We start from the raw sequence: 6693 nt of genomic DNA on the forward strand, positions 1-6693 counted from the left end.
TCCTGGCTGCTAAATGTTTCAAGTTGCAAGAAGCATGAAGCCTCTTCCTTTGCATTCACCTTGACAGAGCTGTTTGGGAGAGTCAGAGTTTGTAGCGATACAAATGCTTCCAACAGATGGCGATGGCAATAAAAGCTAATTGTCTAGAAGCTGGGAACATCTGGTCTCCTCTCCTCCAGACCTGCCTAGAAAGGCCTTAGTGTTTCCAGCAGCTTTTCTGTACTGGGTATTTGGTAGACAGGTGCCAGCAATTGTATGGGGCAGTCCGCCATCCTGTACATGCACTGAGGCAGGATTTCCTGACGCTGATGTGTGGCACCCAAACCACCCAGGACAAAGTGGCTTGTCAGACATGATCACATTCCCACATGATCCTCCCTTAGGATCTATTGCAAGGGAAATGGGTATGTGTGGGTTGTGTTTCAGGAGGGCCCCCTTGGAATTGGTGCAAGATGGAAGACATACAGCTAAGTGCCAGGTTTCTGTCCCATAACTCAGAATTTCTGCTTTGCATGAAACCTCAGCATGTTGAAATCCATTTTCATTCTGAATGGAACAAAACTGACTTTTTTCAGTATTTCCCATGAACTAGTCTGAAAACTTTGTTTAGAAAAAAATAAAATTGAGCCAGAGAGACACAGGGTGCATCTATACGAGATACTTTACTGCACATTAGTCTAATTTAATGCGCAGTAGAGTATCACAACATACCTATGCACTAGGCTAATGCACATGAACATGGGCTAATATGCATTTTTCTAGTATCTAAAATACAGGGCGCCTGTAGATGTGCTGGGAGGCTGTTCCAATGCACTGTAATTACAGCTAGTTGGAGAAGACCTGATTAATCGAGTCTGCCTGAGCATGCTAATTAACATGCTCCAGCCTGCCTCCATGTCTCATGTATCAGCATCCCCACACTTCAGAATGGTGGTGAGGGTGCTTTAACTAAAGCTATTTTAACTAAAGTGCCTCCACCACAATTTTGAAGCGCAGGGAAGCTTATACATGAGACACTGTTGTGCTTTAATTAAAGTGGCTCGTGGAGCCTGCCTAATTCAAGTGCCACCCCCCCGCCCTTCTCCCCCAGAGCATGTGTAAAAATGCCCACAGGTACTAGACTAAATATGCATTAGCTAAAGCACAGTAACATAAGTGTAGATGCTGACCAGGGGCAAATTTGGGACCAGCCTCCAGCCAGGGGAAAAGAACTGTGGCTGAGAGTGCCTCCAGCCACAGAGCAATGGCGGCTCCTCAGTTGCCCCTGCCTGGCCTTTAATCTCCTGACCTGCCCCCTGAGCCAGGTGCTGCCTGACTCTGGCCACTGTGGGTTCCTGCTGTGGGCCTGTCTTGGCAGCAGCAGTACTGCAGAGCCCTGGCCTGAGTCCCCCACTCTGCTGTCTGTTCCCTGGCCCCTGGGCATCATGCCCTTGCACTGCAGGCTGTGCTGGCTCTGGCACTCCTGCAACTTCCTGGTCTGCCTCTCTGGACCTGTTGCTGCACCTGCCTGGCCCCTGGACACCATGCCTCTCACATGGTACCTGCAGTCCCTGGCAGAGGAAGCTCTGAACATGTCAGCATCTCCAGTCCCAAGGCAACCTGCCCAGGGCCCCAAGTGGGCAACAGGGGAGACTGCAGACTTGATGGCTATTTGGGGCAAGGCTGAGGTGCAGCAGCAGTTCAGCAGGTTCCTGGGACAATTCCCACATATATGAACACATGGCAGCTTGCATGAGTGAATGCGGCCATGACTGGTCTGGGAGGTAATGCTGAGTGAAAGTCAAGGCCCTGCGGGTGTAGTGGGTGCATGTGACAGACCACAACAGATGGTCCGGGGTAGCCCACAGGACCATGACATGCATGTGGAAACTAGACAGAATCCTGGCTCCTAGGGACTGAGGCCAGGGGCAGCATATATATTTTAGTACCAGTGAGCTGCTAGAGCCCCCACTGCAGCCCACCCCTGACAAGGAGTCACCGGAGGAGGACCAGATGCTAAGCCTCCACACCCTGGCACCCCACAAGCAACCAGACCATTTCCTCACCACCAGGGTCTGAGTCTCATCACCAGGATCGCCAGCTGATAAGCCCACACAGAGGGAGGGCTTAGAGGTGGTGGTGGTGGGGACACTGAAGCCACCCATGGCCATGTCACCTCACTTACCCATCCCCCGGGCTACAGGCCTGGCAGCAGGGGCCCTGTACAGGAGGTGGGGGCCCCATCTCCCATCCCCTCTCTGCCCTGCCCCTCCTCACCCTGTCTGATCAAGCTTCCTTTTGCCCCTCAGAGTTCCCTCCCACAGCATGTGGGGAGACCAGAGGCAGTGCAGACCTTTATTGAAAAAACACCCTCCCAGCAAGGCAGCCAGGGCCCTGTCACATGCAGAGAAACTCACTGATAGAAATCTTCTCAATCAGCCATGGGGGTCAGAGCCTCACAGAATAGGCAGGGGTACCCCTCCAAGTGGCGGCACATTATGGGAAGTGCAGGCTTGCCTGGGGCACCATCAAAGCACAGGGTCCTGAGCCAGGTTCTCAGCTGAGCCTGGGGCAACATAATGATTAACAGCAGCAGGGTGAAATGAGTCAGGCACTCCTCAGTGTGTTGAAACAGCTTGTCATTGTGCACCTGGGGGGACTTTCAGCAGGGGCACACTTGGGGCGCAGGCCATATGGCGGGGGGGGTGGCCCTGCCCCAGCCTGCCTCTCTGGTGAGGCCCACTGGAGGGAGGGTGGGGGCCTCACCAGATCTGTATCCCAGCCAGTATGGGTCTGACCCCATGGGAGCAAACTGCTTGGCCTGCAGGAAGAAAAGGCAGGGGAGTTGGCCTGGAGTAGCCATGGCAGCTGCTGCCAGGAGCCAGCTCTGGCTTAGCCTGGGGAGGAGATTGGGGAGGCAGGCTGCCTGCAGTAAGCACCAGGCAGGCCATCTGTCCCTGCAGAGTGAGCAGGGACAGAGAGCTCAGCCAGCAGCCACCTGTGGCAGAGCCTGCCTGGCCAACTTACCACGGTCCCTGGGTACCTATGCATGCACAACTCCCAGTCTGAGGCTGGGCGACACACAGTTCCTTGATATAGTACATGTTATTTCTGAAATGTTGCAAACCCTCAGAAAGAGCATCTCTGTCCGTGCTCTGCAGGTCCAGCAACTGATCACTGGGGAGAGGCAGCAGCAGCTACAATTGAGGATGTGGCATCAGGGATGGTGCCCCAATGGCTGGAGTGCACTGAGTGCACCGCCTCCATCAGTTGGACCCTGTTCCTGGACCAGCTAGTCACTGTCGCAGAGGAGTGGCTGGCTGGCTGACTTATGGACCTGGCATGAGGAGGACATCATATGAGCAGGAGAGGGACATTCAAAAGTGAGAGAGGGATGCATGCAAGCAGGAGTGGGTTGTCTGAGAGGAGGAGAGGGACCAGGAGGAGTGGTCATACTGTGCCTGGCTCTTGGACCTCAAAGAGAGGCTTGCATGTTGTCTTCCATGAGAGGATGCTGGCCCAGCAGTGGCAGGCCTCTGTGGCCACTCAGGCAGTGGGGGCTACAAAGGAGGACCACCAGGTGCTCAACAGCATCCTGGCCCTGGCGGTCTCCTTTGTGCCACCCTTTGCCCAGCCACTGATTTCAGCCCTGCCTGTCTCCTGGCACCCACCCATGACCCAGCCCTGCCTGTCATCTGGCAGCTACCCACTGCCCAGCCACTAGCTTTGTCCCACTTACTGCCTGGCAGCCAACCAATGCCCAGCCGCTGGCCCTAACCCCCTTGAAAGAGGCCCAGTGGCAGCTGCAGTGGCCAGAGGCCCCCTACCCTTGTTCCCAAGCTGAAGTCCACTGGCAGTCAGGTCATCTGCCTGGGCTAATGCCCCCTGGTCTCCCACCCACTATGTGGCCCCTGAGCAGGAGATGGCCCCCACCAGGCCCAGTCCCATGGAGGAGGAGGCGGATTAGGCTGGCTAGAGCACCTGGCCTCACCCCTGGCCTCACCCCTGGGCCACCACCCAAGCCCACCATTCCCCCCAACACTGTACCAACCACACTCTTGTAAATAGTTGCATGTGGAAGAGGGTGTTTTATTGGTGCTGGGCATTGGGTTTCAGGCAGGGGGTGTTGTTGGAGAGGGGGGGAGGGAGGGAGTGTGCTGTGTTGGAGGGAGATTAAATTTTAATTGGAAATGGTCTATAGAGTGTAGGTGGTTTTGGGGGTGTGCTGTAGGCCTGGGGTTCATGGGCAGCAACCCAGGTGCCCTACTAGAAGGTGAGGGAAGAGGTGGTTTGCAGGTGCCTCACACAGTGCCCTGTCTCGCACTGCTGGGGGTGGGGCAGGGAGTGTCCATAATGCATTCACCACAGGCCCCCAGAACAGCATCCCCTGCCAGGCTGTGCCTGCCCATCCCTGCCACACTTGGAGACCCCTGCCAGACTGTGCCCATCCCCACTTTTAGAGACCCTTGCCAAGCTGTGCCTGCCTTTCCCCCTCCCTTGGAGGCTTCTACCCAGCATTAATGTACGTGTAGACTTGCCCTATTGAGAGCAGATTTGATCCTTCTAGGATTAAGTAGATCCAGGGCTGCTCCTGCCTTGCTCTGACCTCCTGCAGCAGCCAGGGGAAGTTGTAGCCTCTGGTCACAGCTGCCTGGGTGCAAGGGGGCTGGGAGTGGGTGGGAAGGCCTCAGCCTGGTTCCCTGGGGCTAACGGGGCTTAGCCCCCACAAACACATAGCAGCGGTGGCAGCACAGAGGGCTACAGGGCAGCCTGGGCACGGGCTCTGGGAAGTTGCAGCAGGGGACATACACAGACACAGACACACAGCTGCAGCCTGCATGCAACCAGGCTAGCAGCCCAGTGGTGTATGGGGCACTGCCCACTACAGCAGGCAAGTCTGTGAAGGGGAAGAGTCATGGGGGAGGGGTTCAGATTGAGGCCCCCACAGTGAGGGAGGGAGTGGGGCAGTGGCAGGGGCAGGGGCTGGGGTGAATGGGGCCCCGAGGCAGGTCTTGGGATGGTCAGAGACCTGGCGGCTCCCATCCAGGGGTGTGGGGAGCTCCTGCCGCTGTACACACCCCAAAGGAGGCACGAGGGGTACATGCCCCCTGGACTTGTGTGCAGGGTGGAGGTAGGTTGCCATTGGCAGTAGCAGGCACGTGGTGTCACATGGCTCCTGAGGCAGCAGCAGAGAGCAGAGCTCCAGCCCGCAGCAGCAGCCTACCTATACCTAGCGCACAAATCTGGGGGGGTACATACCCCCCATGCCTCCCCCAGGGTATGTGCAGTGGTGGCAGCCCCCCTGGACAAGCTGCCCAGGCTCTGACCATCTCACAACCCAGCCCGGGGTCCCATTTACCCCAGCTTCTGATACTCCCCACTCCCTCCCTTACTATGGGGGCCTCAATCTGCCCGCCCCCCATGCCCCGTCTCTTTCTCTCTACCTTTCCCCTCCACAGACTTACCTGCTGGGCGGTGTGTGTACTCAGCGCCCCCAAACAATATCTTCTCCCTCTGCCTATGCTTCTAACTATAGAGCTACTCTGATGAGTTTCCTTATTTTTTTTCCCTCATCCCCCTTTACACCGTAAAGCTTACTGTGTAACAGTGCTGTGATTTCTCTCCTGAGGATGCTGAACATAATTCTGTTATTCTGCTACGATCACCCTTAGAGGCTCAGCTGTGGTTGTTTCATGAAACAATTCTTGAGACTCCAAAATATGTAATAAGCCTTGCACTTGTCCCAATTTTCAACACCAGTTAGGCATGCTGAGGCCTACTTCAAATAAAAGCTGTAATGCTTTAGGGGGATTAAAACTTTGTGTTGCCTTCCCCACTTCCAGTCCCAATCTCTCTTCATCCTTGGCAATTGGGTTGGCCCGACCCTGGGAAAGATATTTCTCAGACAGAATTCTGAAGTTTGCTTTGGACTTACAGAAACAGGTACATTTCATTTTGTCTTTTTATTTGGGAAATTCCTCATGGGGCCGCAAACCAGTCAGCCCCATCACTGTCACAGAAGCTGTTGACTGGTATACTGAGCCTTTCCAAAATGGCAAGCACTCATTTCCCAGGGCAAAAACAAGCAGATTGCAAGGGCTGAATGAATGCAGAAATGTTTTACTGTAGTGAGTAAGCAAGAAAAAAAAGGTGGATTTGAGAGTGACTCGTTACCTGGGAAATCACTGAAAAAAAAGCTTCTAAGACTGGAGTCCAATTAGAAAGAACATTTAATTGTTATTGGCTGGTAAGCAGATTTCCCCATCTGCTGCCCAGGGAAGCACTGAAGGGTGGCAGCCCCTGGATGGTAGGAATGCCACCTGTTTTTGCTACCTGTTCTGCATGTTAATAGACCAGTTCTACTTTTTTATCGTTACAGACACAAGTTGTGCAGTGGTGAAACATCTCCCTCCAATTCTTCATTAGCACACCCCCCTGATAGGAAGATAAATTCCAATCAGGTAGAGGCCATGTTAGCATATTCAGTTGTGCATTAGATGGGGAGTCATACTGTGAGATATCACCAAAGTCCAGAGCTGGGTTGCTGGCACCCCCGGGACTAAAGGACAGAATTAGTGATACTCTTTGTGATCTAGACATAGGTGATGTGTAGGGGGGGTCACAGGGGGGCATGTGCCCTCCACTCTGAGATTGGCTGCTGCTGAAGCTGCCGCCGGTTTCAGCAGGTGGTCACCCCTCCCCCCCCCCCCTTTC

Source organism: Gavialis gangeticus, unplaced genomic scaffold, assembly GCF_001723915.1.
Source record: "Gavialis gangeticus isolate Ggan-Ray unplaced genomic scaffold, GavGan_comp1, whole genome shotgun sequence".
In the NCBI taxonomy this organism is placed as follows: domain Eukaryota; kingdom Metazoa; phylum Chordata; order Crocodylia; family Gavialidae; genus Gavialis; species Gavialis gangeticus.